The sequence below is a fragment of the Blennius ocellaris genome (genome assembly GCF_963422515.1).
Source record: "Blennius ocellaris genome assembly, chromosome: 21".
NCBI lineage: Eukaryota > Metazoa > Chordata > Actinopteri > Blenniiformes > Blenniidae > Blennius > Blennius ocellaris.
Genome location: NC_137670.1, coordinates 21,728,609 through 21,745,832, shown reverse-complemented (window position 1 = coordinate 21,745,832; position 17,224 = coordinate 21,728,609). Strand labels below are relative to the sequence as shown.

Sequence of the window (17,224 nt, the reverse complement as noted above, 5' to 3'; positions counted from 1 at the left end):
ATCTCAATCAGAGCTTCTTCAGTGCGGCCAATGACCGAACCAACATTTCTGGCTGCCCACAATGACTCTCAAATCTGACTGTGCATCACTTTGAAACTCCATTTCCTGTACTTTGGCCACGTGTATAGGCACTGTGACTAACTGAATACACCCAAACCATAGAAGAAGACACAGATAACAGAAATATAGAAGTTGACTTCTGCTCATGGACCATTTTAACTCTAACTCTAAGTTATTTAGGTCTATGCCCCTGCTGCTATATTGAATTTCCCCACTCCAGGACCGTGTTGGGGAACAAAACCAACAACATGTTAGTCCTAAAACACCATGCCGTGTGTATGACCGGTAGGGTTGGGTCCAGAAATCCGGTTCCTGCCAAAAACGGCAGGTAATAAATATTATTTCAGTTCATTTCTCAGGGATCTCTACTGATTGTAAGCAGCTGTTATATACTGAATGCACTTTAATTCTTGATGTTTATTTGCTGTGGCTACAATGCACTTTAGTATTTTAGCACTAATGCTGCTCAGACAGAATTTTATTTTTGTTAACCAGTTTCTTCGAATGTAAAGGAATAAAGGTGCTTTTGTTAAATAAACAATTGACCTATTTTTTTCACCATTTTGGAATCGAAGTAAGGAATCATTTGGAACCGGAATCGATAAGCAGAACCAGAATTGGAATTGGATTCATAAAAATCCTAACAATACCCATCCCTAATGATCAGACAAAAACGGTGCATTTTTGCAGGAGATGGCGTTCTGGTGTGGACAGACCCTGGGACTAACTGACTGTTCTATATACGTTTTCACATATATTCTGAAATGGACTGCACACAGGACTGTCATATCCCAAATTTGACTGTTGAGAGCACAAAACCCCATTTTGGATTTTGTGTTTTAATTTATTAAAATGAATTTATTGCAGATTACTGAATGCAGACCAATAAATGTAAATCAGAAATGCAACCTGGTCATTAAAATCATTAGAAATTGGATGTTTTCATCGGTTTTTGTCTTTGACGGACCTAAATATGAAAAACTTTGAGAACCCCTGTACTCTGATTTAAAACCTTCAAGGTTACAAGATTTTTTTTTGTTTTTGTGTCGTGATAGAAATGCAGAGTCGTTAAATTAAAGTGACTCCATACAGTCTCTGGATTCATGAGCAGGTCGACCACAGAGTAATCAAGGACTTGTTTTTACAGGACGTGTGGCTTCATCCGTGCTACGTGGCTCTTCTGATCAAAATGTAGAGTAACTGTGAGAAATCCACATCAGGATCAGAAAATAAGGGGTTCAAGACTCTGGACTGAACCCTGGGAGGCCGGGTCTGACCCAGACCGTTTATTAAACTCAGGGGTCGGGAACCCTGGTCCTCGAGAGCTGCAGCCCTGCACGTTTTCCATGTCCCCCTGCATCAACATGGCTGATTGCAATGAGCAGCTCGTCATCTGGCTTTGTGCTGAACATGGTGATGAACCATCAGGATGTTCAGTGGAGGGAGGCGTGGAAAATGTGCCGGGCTACGGCTGCGTTTCATTTCTCCCCCTTAGCCCTTCATCTTACCCCTATCCCTCTGAAATGCATGTCCATGAGGGTCTGAGGGGTGTCCTATTTCCCTACTGTGCAGAGGTGGAGGGGTGAGGGGAAGGGCTATTCACCCCTCTAAACGAAGCATTTACAGATGCACACTTTAAACAGAGGGGTAGCAGGACATGGCGCCGAAGGACTCGCATTTCACATATATACGCTTCTAAAGTTAGATAAACCTGTTGTGTTTTATACTAGTAAGATTCACATATACACGCTTCTAAAGTTATATAAACCTGTTGTGTTTTATACTAGTAAGATTCACATATACACGCTTCTAAAGTTATATAAATCTGTTGTGTTTTATACTAGTAAGATTCACATATACACGCTTCTAAAGTTATATAAACCTGTTGTGTTTTATACTAGTAAGATTCACATATACACGCTTCTAAAGTTATATAAACCTGTTGTGTTTTATACTAGTAAGATTCACATATACACGCTTCTAAAGTTATATAAACCTGTTGTGTTTTATACTAGTAAGATTCACATATACACGCTTCTAAAGTTATATAAACCTGTTGTGTTTTATACTAGTAAGATTCACATATACACGCTTCTAAAGTTATATAAACCTGTTGTGTTTTATACTAGTAAGATTCACATATACACGCTTCTAAAGTTATATAAACCTGTTGTGTTTTATACTAGTAAGATTCACATATACACGCTTCTAAAGTTATATAAACCTGTTGTGTTTTATACTAGTAAGATTCACATATACACGCTTCTAAAGTTATATAAACCTGTTGTGTTTTATACTAGTAAGATTCACATATACACGCTTCTAAAGTTATATAAACCTGTTGTGTTTTATACTAGTAAGATTCACATATACACGCTTCTAAAGTTAGATAAACCTGTTGTGTTTTATACTAGTAAGATTCACATATACACGCTTCTAAAGTTAGATAAACCTGTTGTGTTTTATACTAGTAAGATTCACATATACACGCTTCTAAAGTTATATAAACCTGTTGTGTTTTATACTAGTAAGATTCACATACATACGCTTCTAAAGTTATATAAACCTGTTGTGTTTTATACTAGCAAGATTCACATATACACGCTTCTAAAGTTATATAAACCTGTTGTGTTTTATACTAGTAAGATTCACATATACACGCTTCTAAAGTTATATAAACCTGTTGTGTTTTATACTAGCAAGATTCACATATACACGCTTCTAAAGTTATATAAACCTGTTGTGTTTTATACTAGTAAGATTCACATATATACACTTCTAAAGTTATATAAACCTGTTGTGTTTTATACTAGTAAGATTCACATATACACGCTTCTAAAGTTATATAAACCTGTTGTGTTTTATACTAGTAAGATTCACATATACACGCTTCTAAAGTTATATAAACCTGTTGTGTTTTATACTAGCAAGATTCACATATACACGCTTCTAAAGTTATATAAACCTGTTGTGTTTTATACTAGTAAGATTCACATACATACGCTTCTAAAGTTATATAAACCTGTTGTGTTTTATACTAGTAAGATTCACACATACACGCTTCTAAAGTTATATAAACCTGTTGTGTTTTATACTAGTAAGATTCACATATACACGCTTCTAAAGTTATATAAACCTGTTGTGTTTTATACTAGTAAGATTCACATATACACGCTTCTAAAGTTATATAAACCTGTTGTGTTTTATACTAGTAATATTCACATATACACGCTTCTAAAGTTATATAAACCTGTTGTGTTTTATACTAGTAAGATTCACATATACACGCTTCTAAAGTTATATAAACCTGTTGTGTTTTATACTAGTAAGATTCACATATACACGCTTCTAAAGTTATATAAACCTGTTGTGTTTTATACTAGTAAGATTCACATATACACGCTTCTAAAGTTATATAAACCTGTTGTGTTTTATACTAGTAAGATTCACATATACACGCTTCTAAAGTTATATATTATCCTGTTGTGTTTTATACTAGCAAGATTCACATATATACGCTTCTAAAGTTATATAAACCTGTTGTGTTTTATACTAGTAAGATTCACATATATACACTTCTAAAGTTATATAAACCTGTTGTGTTTTATACTAGCAAGATTCACATATACACGCTTCTAAAGTTATATAAACCTGTTGTGTTTTATACTAGTAAGATTCACATATACACGCTTCTAAAGTTATATAAACCTGTTGTGTTTTATACTAGCAAGATTCACATATACACGCTTCTAAAGTTATATAAACCTGTTGTGTTTTATACTAGCAAGATTCACATACATACGCTTCTAAAGTTATATAAACCTGTTGTGTTTTATACTAGTAAGATTCACATATACACGCTTCTAAAGTTATATAAACCTGTTGTGTTTTATACTAGCAAGATTCACATATACACGCTTCTAAAGTTATATAAACCTGTTGTGTTTTATACTAGTAAGATTCACATATACACGCTTCTAAAGTTATATAAACCTGTTGTGTTTTATACTAGTAAGATTCACATATACACGCTTCTAAAGTTATATAAACCTGTTGTGTTTTATACTAGCAAGATTCACATATACACGCTTCTAAAGTTATATAAACCTGTTGTGTTTTATACTAGTAAGAGCAGCAGTAGGGCTGCCGTCTGCCGTATGGAGCTTCCGTGTGTCTTTGCTTGGTAGAGACTGTTTATAACATTATTATTACACTGTAGAGTTCCAAAGTCTTCTAATATGGTGTTTTGAAAACAGGGACCAGAGCAAGCAAGGAAGCTCCTCTACTTTCACATGGTGAATGAGGAAATATTTCTGAAGTCCAAATACAAAAACTGAATAATCCATGTCTCCGTCTATTTCTTCACCTCGATGTGAAACAAAGCAGAGGGAGAGGCAATGGGAGAGGGGTGGGGAGGAGTAGAGGGAGAGGGGTGTCCCAAATCTAAGGACTGAAACTTTTATCCCTTTGCCTTTGTCCACGTTTTGGAGGTGACGGCAGAGGCGGAGGGCTAAGGGGTAGGCAGAGGGGTACAAAAGAGAATTGGGATTGGGTCTACGGCTCTCGAGGGCCAGGGTTCCCTCCCCCTTAAGTTATAATAATATAATAAGTTGATCTGGCTTCATACGCTTTTTAGACATCCTTCCTCCATCACTCCACTCCTTCCTCACTCGGACGGATCTTGCCTCCAGAGGGGGTGTTTTTAGGTCATTTAGACAGAGGAGGGAGTGTTTTTAGGTCATTTCGACAGAGGAGGGAGTGTTTTTAGGTCATTTCGACAGAGGAGGGAGTGTTTTTAGGTCATTTAGACAGAGGAGGGAGTGTTTTAAGGTCATTTAGACAGAGGAGGGAGTGTTTTTAGGTCATTTAGACAGAAGAGGGAGTGTTTTTAGGTAATTTAGACAGAGGAGGGAGTGTTTTTAGGTAATTTAGACAGAGGAGGGAGCGTTTTTAGGTCATTTAGACAGAGGAGGGAGTGTTTTAAGGTCATTTAGACAGAGTAGGGAGTGTTTTTAGGTCATTTAGACAGAGGAGGGAGCGTTTTAAGGTCATTTAGACAGAGGAGGGAGCGTTTTAAGGTCATTTCGATAGAGGAGGGAGTGTTTTTAGGTCATTTAGACAGAGGAGGGAGTGTTTTAAGGTCATTTAGACAGAGGAGGGAGTGTTTTTAGGTCATTTAGACAGAGGAGGGAGCGTTTTAAGGTCATTTCGATAGAGGAGGGAGTGTTTTAAGGTCATTTAGACAGAGGAGGGAGTGTTTTTAGGTCATTTAGACAGAGGAGGGAGCGTTTTTAGGTCATTTCGATAGAGGAGGGAGTGTTTTAAGGTCATTTAGACAGAGGAGGGAGTGTTTTTAGGTCATTTAGACAGAGGAGGGAGCGTTTTAAGGTCATTTAGACAGAGGAGGGAGCGTTTTAAGGTCATTTCGATAGAGGAGGGTGTGTTTTAAGGTCATTTATACAGAGGAGGGAGTGTTTTTAGGTCATTTAGACAGAGGAGGGAGTGTTTTAAGGTCATTTAGACAGAGGAGGGAGTGTTTTTAGGTCATTTCGACAGAAGAGGGAGTGTTTTAAGGTCATTTAGACAGAAGAGGGAGTGTTTTAAGGTCATTTAGACAGAAGAGGGAGCGTTTTTATGTCATTTCGACAGAGGAGGGAGCGTTTTTATGTCATTTCGACAGAGGAGGGAGTGTTTTTAGGTCATTTAGACAGAAGAGGGAGTGTTTTAAGGTCATTTAGACAGAAGAGGGAGCGTTTTTATGTCATTTCGACAGAGGAGGGAGTGTTTTTAGGTCATTTAGACAGAAGAGGGAGTGTTTTTAGGTCATTTAGATAGAAGAGGGAGCGTTTTTAGGTCATTTAGACAGAAGAGGGAGCGTTTTAAGGTCATTTAGACAGAGGAGGGAGTGTTTTTAGGTCATTTCGACAGAGGAGGGTGTGTTTTTAGGTCATTTCAACAGAGGAGGGAGCGTTTTTAGGTCATTTAGACAGAAGAGGGAGTGTTTTAAGGTCATTTAGACAGAGGAGGGAGTGTTTTTAGGTCATTTAGACAGAAGAGGGAGCGTTTTAAGGTCATTTACACAGAGGACAGAGCGTTTTTAGGTCATTTAGACAGAGGAGGGAGGGTTTTTAGGTCATTTAGACAGAGGAGGGAGCGTTTTTAGGTCATTTAGACGGAGGAGGGAGCGTTTTTAGGTCATTTAGACGGAGGAGGGAGCGTTTTTAGGTCATCGCGACAGAGGAGGGAGTGTTTTTAGGTCATTTAGACAGAGGAGGAAGTGTTTTTAGGTCATTTCGACAGAGGAGGGAGCGTTTTAAGGTCATTTCGACAGAGGAGGGAGCGTTTTTAGGTCATCGCGACAGAGGAGGGAGCGTTTTTAGGTCATCGCGACAGAGGAGGGAGTGTTTTTAGGTCATTTAGACAGAGGAGGGAGCGTTTTTAGGTCATTTAGACAGAGGAGGGAGCGTTTTTAGGTCATTTAGACAGAGGAGGGAGCGTTTTTAGGTCATTTAGACAGAGGAGGGAGCGTTTTAAGGTCATTTAGACAGAGGAGGGAGTGTTTTAAGGTCATTTAGACAGAGGAGGGAGCGTTTTAAGGTCATTTAGACAGAGGAGGGAGCGTTTTAAGGTCATTTAGACAGAGGAGGGAGCGTTTTTAGGTCATTTAGACAGAGGAGGGAGCGTTTTAAGGTCATTTAGACAGAGTAGGGAGTGTTTTTAGGTCATTTCGACAGAGGAGGGAGTGTTTTTAGGTCATTTAGACAGAGGAGGGAGCGTTTTTAGGTCATTTCGACAAAGGAGGGGGTGTTTTTAGGTCATTTCGACAGAGAAGGGAGTGTTTTTAGGTCATTTCGACAGAGGAGGGAGCGTTTTTAGGTCATTTCGACAGAGGAGGGAGCGTTTTTAGGTCATTTCGACAAAGGAGGGAGTGTTTTCAGGTCATTTAGACAGAGGAGGGAGTGTTTTAAGGTCATTTAGACAGAGGAGGGAGTGTTTTAAGGTCATTTAGACAGAGGAGGGAGCGTTTTAAGGTCATTTAGACAGAGGAGGGAGCGTTTTTAGGTCATTTAGACAGAGGAGGGAGCGTTTTAAGGTCATTTAGACAGAGTAGGGAGTGTTTTTAGGTCATTTCGACAGAGGAGGGAGTGTTTTTAGGTCATTTAGACAGAGGAGGGAGCGTTTTTAGGTCATTTCGACAAAGGAGGGGGTGTTTTTAGGTCATTTCGACAGAGAAGGGAGTGTTTTTAGGTCATTTCGACAGAGGAGGGAGCGTTTTTAGGTCATTTAGACAGAGGAGGGAGCGTTTTTAGGTCATTTCGACAAAGGAGGGAGTGTTTTCAGGTCATTTAGACAGAGGAGGGAGCGTTTTAAGGTCATTTAGACAGAGGAGGGAGTGTTTTTTGGTCATTTAGACAGAGGAGGGAGTGTTTTAAGGTCATTTAGACAGAGGAGGGAGTGTTTTTAGGTCATTTCGACAGAGGAGGGAGTGTTTTTAGGTCATTTCGACAGAGGAGGGAGTGTTTTTAGGTCATTTAGACAGAGGAGGGAGCGTTTTTAGGTCATTTAGACAGAGGAGGGAGCGTTTTCAGGTCATTTAGACAGAGGAGGGAGTGTTTTAAGGTCATTTAGACAGAGGAGGGAGTGTTTTTAGGTCATTTAGACAGAGGAGGGAGCGTTTTTAGGTCATTTAGACAGAGGAGGGAGCGTTTTAAGGTCATTTAGACAGAGGAGGGAGTGTTTTTAGGTCATTTAGACAGAGGAGGGAGCGTTTTCAGGTCATTTAGACAGAGGAGGGAGTGTTTTAAGGTCATTTAGACAGAGGAGGGAGTGTTTTTAGGTCATTTAGACAGAGGAGGGAGCGTTTTTAGGTCATTTAGACAGAGGAGGGAGCGTTTTCAGGTCATTTAGACAGAGGAGGGAGTGTTTTAAGGTCATTTAGACAGTGTTGTTAGTATCTTCCCTCCAATGGAAGGAGTCTGCAACATTAAGGATTTGAGACGCGGCCGCACTCAGGTCACACTGGGGATAAATAATGGGATATTAACAGTTCGGAAATGTTCAGTATCAACGACACTAATGAAAAAAAGACATTTTTTTCCGTATTATTCCCACGGTCAGTTTATAAGGTCGGTTCGTGACGGACTGTGACTTTCTCCTCTGAGGCTAACCACCATTAGCCGCTCCGCGCCGGCAGACAGACACGAAGAGCGTCACGACGCCGCCCCGAGGCGTCCAGAGCCGGGCAGGGAGACGCTCCAGCTCTGGGCCGTGCGCTCTGACACATACCGGGAGAGTCAAAGAACATACCGGGCGAGAAGCGCACTGTCCGCTGAGCTCCGTCCCGCCGATTAACTGCGGCACAAGTCAAGCTGGCAGCAGGAAGTCCTCCAACCGGAAGTACGGTCCGTGTACTTTCCGGCCATTCGACTTTCGTTTTGATGTCGGAGAACGAAAAAGCGGAAACCATCCGATTTTCGATTTTCGTTTTCAAATTGAACCTCGAAAAACGGAAATCGGATGGTTTCCGGTTTCCCGATATATACATATATGCGCTTCACTGACCATCGACACCCCCTCCCGCCCAGAGGAGGGAGTGTTTTTAGGTCATTTCGACAGAGGAGATATATTTATATATATATATATATATATATATATATATATATATATATATATATATATATATGATTAAACCTTATATATATGATATATATATGATTAAACCTTATATATATATGATATATATATGATTAAACCTTTCATAAAGGTTTAGTCATCAACAGTATAGTTTGATGTCTTTATATGAGGTCACCTGGTGATGGCATCGTAATCTTATAACTTCCTGTTTTCACCTGGTGATGGTGTAGTAATCTGATTACTTCCTGTTTTCACCTGGTGATGGTGTAGTAATCTGATTACTTCCTGTTTTCACCTGATAGTAGAGAGTAGTAATCTTATAACTTCCTGTTTTCACCTGATAGTAGAGTGTAGTAATCTTATAACTTCCTGTTTTTACCTGGTGATGGTGTAGTAATCTGATTACTTCCTGTTTTCACCTGATAGTAGAGTGTAGTAATCTTATAACTTCCTGTTTTTACCTGGTGATGGTGTAGTAATCTGATTACTTCCTATTTTCACCTGATAGTAGAGTGTAGTAATCTTATAACTTCCTGTTTTCACCTGATAGTAGAGTGTAGTAATCTTATAACTTCCTGTTTTCACCTGATAGTAGAGTGTAGTAATCTGATTACTTCCTGTTTTCAACTGATAGTAGAGTGCAGTAATCTGATTACTTCCTGTTTTCAACTGATAGTAGAGTGTAGTGATCTTATAACTTCCTGTTTTTACCTGGTGATGGTGTAGTAATCTGATTACTTCCTATTTTCACCTGATAGTAGAGTGTAGTAATCTGATTACTTCCTGTTTTCAACTGATAGTAGAGTGTAGTAATCTGATTACTTCCTGTTTTCAACTGATAGTAGAGTGTAGTGATCTGATTACTTCCTGTTTTCATCTGATAGTAGAGTGTAGTAATCTGATTACTTCCTGTTTTCAACTGATAGTAGAGTGTAGTGATCTGATTACTTCCTGTTTTCACCTGATAGTAGAGTGTAGTAATCTGATTACTTCCTGTTTTCACCTGATAGTAGAGTGTAGTAATCTTATAACTTCCTGTTTTTACCTGGTGATGGTGTAGTAATCTGATTACTTCCTATTTTCACCCGATAGTAGAGTGTAGTAATCTGATTACTTCCTGTTTTCACCTGATAGTAGAGTGTAGTAATCTTATAACTTCCTGTTTTCACCTGATAGTAGAGTGTAGTAATCTGATTACTTCCTGTTTTCAACTGATAGTAGAGTGCAGTAATCTGATTACTTCCTGTTTTCAACTGATAGTAGAGTGTAGTGATCTGATTACTTCCTGTTTTCACCTGATAGTAGAGTGTAGTAATCTGATTACTTCCTGTTTTCAACTGATAGTAGAGTGTAGTCATCTGATTACTTCCTGTTTTCAACTGATAGTAGAGTGTAGCAATCTGATTACTTCCTGTTTTCACCTGATAGTAGAGTGTAGTAATCTGATTACTTCCTGTTTTCACCTGATAGTAGAGTGTAGTAATCTTATAACTTCCTGTTTTCACCTGGTGATGGTATGGTAATCTGATTACTTCCTGTTTTTACCTGGTGGTGGTGTAGTAATCTGATTACTTCCGGTTTTCACCTGGTGATGGTGTAGTAATCTTATAACTTCCTGTTTTCACCTGGTGATGGTGTAGTAATCTTATTACTTCGTTTTCACCTGGTGATGGTGTAGTAATCTGATTACTTCCTGTTTTCGCCTGGTGATGGTGTAGTAATCTGATTACTTCCTATTTTCACCTGATAGTAGAGAGTAGTAATCTTATAACTTCCTGTTTTCACCTGATAGTAGAGTGTAGTAATCTTATAACTTCCTGTTTTTACCTGGTGATGGTGTAGTAATCTGATTACTTCCTGTTTTCACCTGATAGTAGAGTGTAGTAATCTTATAACTTCCTGTTTTTACCTGGTGATGGTGTAGTAATCTGATTACTTCCTGTTTTCACCTGATAGTAGAGTGTAGTAATCTTATGACTTCCTGATTTTACCTGGTGATGGTGTAGTAATCTGATTACTTCCTGTTTTCACCTGATAGTAGAGTGTAGTAATCTGATTACTTCCCGGTTTCACCTGATAGTAGAGTGTAGTAATCTGATTACTTCCTGTTTTTACCTGATAGTAGAGTGTAGTAATCTGATTACTTCCTGTTTTCACCTGATAGTAGAGTGTAGTAATCTGATTACTTCCTGTTTTCACCTGATAGTAGAGAGTAGTAATCTTATAACTTCCTGTTTTTACCTGGTGATGGTGTAGTAATCTGATTACTTCCTGTTTTCACCTGATAGTAGAGTGTAGTAATCTGATTACTTCCTGTTTTCAACTGATAGTAGAGTGTAGTAACCTGATTACTTCCTGTTTTCAACTGATAGTAGAGTGTAGTAATCTGATTACTTCCTGTTTTCAACTAATAGTAGAGTGTAGTAATCTGATTACTTCCTGTTTTCAACTGATAGTAGAGTGTAGTAATCTGATTACTTCCTGTTTTCAACTGATAGTAGAGTGTAGCAATCTGATTACTTCCTGTTTTCAACTGATAGTAGAGTGTAGTAATCTGATTACTTCCTGTTTTCACCTGATAGTAGAGTGTAGTAATCTGATTACTTCCTGTTTTCAACTGATAGTAGAGTGTAGTAATCTGATTACTTCCTGTTTTCAACTGATAGTAGAGTGTAGCAATCTGATTACTTCCTGTTTTCAACTGATAGTAGAGTGTAGCAATCTGATTACTTCCTGTTTTCAACTGATAGTAGAGTGTAGTAATCTGACTACTTCCTGTTTTCAACTGATAGTAGAGTGTAGTAATCTGACTACTTCCGGTTTTCAACTGATAGTAGAGTGTAGTAATCTGATTACTTCCTGTTTTCAACTAATAGTAGAGTGTAGTAATCTGATTACTTCCTGTTTTCACCTGATAGTAGAGTGTAGTAATCTGATTACTTCCTGTTTTCACCTGATAGTAGAGTGTAGTAATCTGATTACTTCCTGTTTTCAACTGATAGTAGAGTGTAGTAATCTGATTACTTCCTGTTTTCAACTGATAGTAGAGTGTAGTAATCTGATTACTTCCTGTTTTCAACTAATAGAGTGTAGCTGCACTGCTGCTGTTCTTTACCGTCTTTTCATCTATTGGAATCTTTACCTTTACTTTTGGTTCTCACAGTGCTGGTTTACTGGAGGTTCTAGGTTTTCTAAAAGTAGAATGGAGCTTTCAGAGTGGATCTCTCTTTTATCTATCTATCTGTCTGTCCTCTCCTCTGCCCTCTCTTCTGTGCTCTCCTCTGTCCTCTCTCCTGTCCTCTCTTTTGTCCTCTCTCCTGTCCTCTCCTCTGTCCTCTCTCCTGTCCTCTCCTCTGTCCTCTCTCCTGTCCTCTCCTCTGTCCTCTCTTTTGCCCTCTCCCCTGTCCTCTCCTCTGTCCTTTCCTCTGTCCTCTCTCCTGTCCTCTCCTCTGTCCTCTCTTTTGTCCTCTCTCCTGTCCTCTCCTCTGTCCTCTCTCCTGTCCTCTCTTTTGTCCTCTCTCCTGTCCTCTCCTCTGTCCTCTCTCCTGTCCTCTCCTCTGCCCTCTCTTTTGTCCTCTCTCCTGTCCTCTCCTCTGTCCTCTCACCTCAACAGGTCAGCAGAAAAGACGCCTCCTCTGTCTCTGGTCTCTACAAAGGTTCTTCCTGTTAGACGGACTTTTCCTTTCCACACTGTCTCATAAGAGTTTCCTCTATCAGTCACTGAGCTTGTGTAGAAAATAAAGATCAATGATTCATCATGTTTGATTCTTTTAAAGTTGTCAGAGGAACTTTTTGAAGGTTTGTCATGGACATTTACTCTTTTCCTGCTGAAGTAACTATAGTTACTCTCCATTCTTGTAGTTTATTTACTCCTTTCCTGCTGAAGTAACTACAGTTACTCTCCATTCTTGTAGTTTATTTACTCCTTTCCTGCTGAAGTAACTACAGTTACTCTCCATTCTTGTAGTTTATTTACTCCTTTCTTGCTGAAGTAACTACAGTTACTCTCCATTCTTGTAGTTTATTTACTCCTTTCCTGCTGAAGTAACTACAGTTACTCTCCATTCTTGTAGTTTATTTACTCCTTTCCTGCTGAAGTAACTACAGTTACTCTCCATTCTTGTAGTTTATTTACTCCTTTCCTGCTGAAGTAACTACAGTTACTCTCCATTCTTGTAGTTTATTTACTCCTTTCCTGCTGAAGTAACTACAGTTACTCTCCTTTCTTGTAGTTTATTTACTCCTTTCCTGCTGAAGTAACTACAGTTACTCTCCATTCTTGTAGTTTGTTATTTACTGCTTTCCTGCTGAAGTAACTACAGTTACTCTCCATTCTTGTAGTTTGTTATTTACTCCTTTCCTGCTGAAGTAACTACAGTTACTCTCCATTCTTGTAGTTTGTTATTTATGGTACTCCTTTCCCGCTGAAGTAACTACAGTTACTCTCATCCTTGTAGTGAGTTACTTAACGCACCACATTGTCACTGCATGAATGAAGCAGCAGATCAGTTCAGTAGCTGAACTCTCCAGATGTGGTTCCAGCTGCAGTGTCTTGCTGAAATAGGTCCAGAGAGAGTTGGACAACTTGGTCCATCATGTCCACAGCAAGTGTCTCCAGAATAAAGGTTTGCTCCTACAGAATAAAGGTTTGCTCCTACAGAATAAAGGTCTGCTCCTACAGAATAAAGGTCTGCTCCTACAGAATTAAGGTTTGCTCCTACAGAATAAAGGTTTGCTCCGTGGCTCAGCAACAATGTGGGATATAAAACAACAGGTGCAGTGATGTGAATGTAAATGTACTGCAGTATTTAGAATAGAGAAGAGTAAATGTACTGCAGTATCTAGAATGGAGAAGAGTAAATGTACTGCAGTATTTAGAATAGAGAAGAGTAAATGTACTGCAGTATTTACAATAGAGAAGAGTAAATGTACTGCAGTATTTAGAACAGAGAAGAGTAAATGTACTGCAGTATCTAGAATGGAGAAGAGTAAATGTACTGCAGTATTTAGAATAGAGAAGAGTAAATGTACTGCAGTATTTACAATAGAGAAGAGTAAATGTACTGCAGTATCTAGAATGGAGAAGAGTAAATGTAATGCAGTATTTAGAACAGAGAAGAGTAAATGTACTGCAGTATCTAGAATGGAGAAGAGTAAATGTACTGCAGTATTTAGAATAGAGAAGAGTAAATGTACTGCAGTATTTACAATAGAGAAGAGTAAATGTACTGCAGTATCTAGAATGGAGAAGAGTAAATGTAATGCAGTATTTAGAACAGAGAAGAGTAAATGTACTGCAGTATTTAGAATGGAGAAGAGTAAATGCACTGCAGTATTTAGAATAGAGAAGAGTAAATGTAATGCAGTATTTAGAACAGAGAAGAGTAAATGTACTGCAGTATTTAGAACAGAGAAGAGTAAATGTAATGCAGTATTTAGAACAGAGAAGAGTAAATGTACTGCAGTATTTAGAATAGAGAAGAGTAAATGTACTGCAGTATTTAGAATAGAGAAGAGTAAATGTAATGCAGTATTTAGAACAGAGAAGAGTAAATGTACTGCAGTATTTAGAACAGAGAAGAGTAAATGTACTGCAGTATTTAGAATAGAGAAGAGTAAATGTACTGCAGTATTTAGAATAGAGAAGAGTAAATGTACTGCAGTATTTAGAATAGAGAAGAGTAAATGTAATGCAGTATTTAGAACAGAGAAGAGTAAATGTACTGCTGTATTTAGAATAGAGAAGGGTAAATGTACTGCAGTATTTAGAACAGAGAAGAGTAAATGTACTGCAGTATTTAGAACAGAGAAGAGTAAATGTACTGCAGTATTTAGAACAGAGAAGAGTAAATGTACTGCAGTATTTAGAACAGAGAAGAGTAAATGTACTGCAGTATTTAGAACAGAGAAGAAGGTTAGATGAGACACTATGTCGTCCTGAAGGGAAGGAAACATGACAAATTGAAGGAAAGCTTATAACATTATTTCAGAATGTCTGAAATAATTCTGGTGGTTCTCTTAGGGGGGGGGGTTTAGTTTCTTCAAACTAAACATGATCCATGAAACCGGGACGGAACTGAAGCAGTGACGTCACTTGTCCTTTTAAATAAGGCGGCGACCACAAACCAGTATGTCGGCGCCTGTAAGCCACCATTGTGATACCGCACTGGCAAGGTTTGAGTTCTGAGAGTAGTATGGCTCTGACCGTGAGCAATAATGTCGGCGTCCACAAACAAGCATGTCAGCAGCCGTACGCCGCCATTTTTATACCGCACTGGCGAGGTTTCAGTTCTGGAGGAGCTCGGTTGCGTTTCGGATCATGTTCTCTTGCCTCCCACCGACAGTGACGCTGTAATTCTGCCTTAGAACAAAACAAGGCGGCGACCAGCAGGAAGCAGCCATACTCCATGTAGTACTGCCTCCCACCAGCAGTGGCGCTGTGGTGGTGATTAGGATCAAAGTGGCCAAACAAGATAGCGGCGGTCGGCAGGAAGCGGACATATTGTCGGCCATTTTGGATTCCCCAATGACGGCTTCTCCATTTCTATGTAAAGAAAATATTCAGTGTAGCTGATGAACATATTCAAATACGTTTTACTAACATTCTGAAACGTCCTGCTGCAGCAGCAGAGTCACAGCTTCGTCAGGAGATTCTCCTTCTGGTTCTTATTGGTTTGAGAAACAGCATTTCTGCATGACTTAGACAGATAGAATGTAAACAATGGCACATGGCATAAGAAGAGGAAGCATTTCCTCCTCTTCCCAAGATGGGCATGTGGGCGGAGCCAGTCCAGCTCCTGAAACCAGCAGATTCTCAATGATCAAATATTTAACTGGCTGAAAATCGAGGACAAGCTGGATTTGTGGCAAAAAGCTTTGAATACAATGGTTTTGGAAAAAAATAAGAACCATGTGAAAGTGTTGAAGTATGACTCTTTTAACAAAAGTCATGTGTAAAAATGACCCGAGCTGATTGTACAACTGCTCAACTTGTGAGGTGTCTGTATTTTCAGCATTTGATAGAATTGAATAGTTGCTGATTGTCATACTGTTGAATTAAACTCTGTAGAGCAGCATGATGATGACATCCACTGGTCGAACACATGAACTCATAAAGTCAAACCACTCATACCTTGACTCAGTGATGAGTGAGACATAGTAAAGCCTGTAAACATGACTGTACTTAGAATAAAAAGCACTTGTGGTGTGGTTTAGACTGTTTTAAGGTGCAATGGAGATGTTGATTTCATGTTATGCTGGAGGTAATATTTAGTGCAGTCTTTCACTGTTACCTGTGCAGACGGAGGTAATTAAGCACGCTGAAGCTAATACCTCTTAATTATTTGTGTTCAATACATTGAAAGCAACTGGTCAATTATTTAAGGTATTTTCCAAGGTGATTTATTTATTTTATGTTTGAAATGAAATGATTTTATATGAATTGATGATGTAGCTCTGATTAATTGAGCACTTTAAGATAGTTATTATTACCAAGTTAACAATTTGACACAGTTGTTTTAAATCGTCTCCTGAAGCAAAAACATTTGTATCGTCTGCAAACAAGATGAATCTAAGAATTTGAGATGTTTTACAAATGTTGTTTATATACATGTTAAACAATTTTGGGTCCAGAATGGAACCTTGAGGTTCTCCACACACAGTTTGGAGACAACTTGACTGATAATCACTGATGTTCACACTTGTTTTCTATTTTTTAAGTAACTGGTGACCCACTGTAGAGCTCCACCCTGATCCCATAATGTTCTAGCTTATTGATTAGTATGTCATAGTTTATGGCATCAAACGCTTTACTCATGTCAATAAATAGCCCTAATGCATATTTCTTGTTGTCAACAGCATTAGTTATTTCTTCAGTTCTATCGAAGAGTGTGAAGTTGAGTGATTGTTCCTAAAGCCAAACTGATTATCAGAGAGTAAATTAAACCGTTCAATAAAGCTGTCAAGTCTGGAATTGAAAACCTTTTCTAAGATTGTAGAGAATTGCGGTCAGAGGGAGACAGGCCTGTCGTTGGTGAAGAGATGTTTAATGTTTCTCTCCTGCCTTGAACAGAAGAATCACTTTTAACTTTCATACCATCAGGAAATTGTCCAGTTTGTAACAGAAGTTACTGATGTATGTTAACGGTTTAGAGAGACTTTCAATAACTCTTTTTAAGGTCTTCATATCCACATCATAATAATCTGTGGAGGTTTTAATTTTACACCCTCTAACAATGTCCAGTATCTCCTTTTCCTCCACAGGACTGAGGAACAGGACAGAGGATTTGTGTCTATGAGCTCACAATTATAATTCTCAATGTCTGCTGACTCGACATCTGCAGACTCGGTGGACGCTCCGGGACCCGGCGGGAAAGTGGAAGACCTGGGAGTCGGCTGGGAGGAGAAGGGTCCTGCGGGGAAGGATCGGGGAGCACCACGCTCCCGCTGCCTCTCCCTCAGCCGGTTGTCCAGACGGATGGAGAGCGCAGTGAGTTCGTCGAGGGAGGAGGGTTCGTCCCGGGTCGCCAGC

General features: G+C 39.0%; 1 protein-coding gene across 1 annotated transcript in view; it reads right to left on the bottom strand.

The window, feature by feature from the left end:
• The window catches only part of tdrkh (tudor and KH domain containing), a 33,713-nt gene extending 25,240 nt beyond the window's left edge, over nucleotides 1–8,473 (bottom strand). The window contains exon 1 of the mRNA XM_080517341.1: nucleotides 8,368–8,473. The gene's annotated coding sequence lies outside the window, so the exon portion shown is untranslated. The remainder of the gene's footprint in view (nucleotides 1–8,367) is intronic.
• Between the last annotated feature and the right edge of the window lie 8,751 nt (nucleotides 8,474–17,224).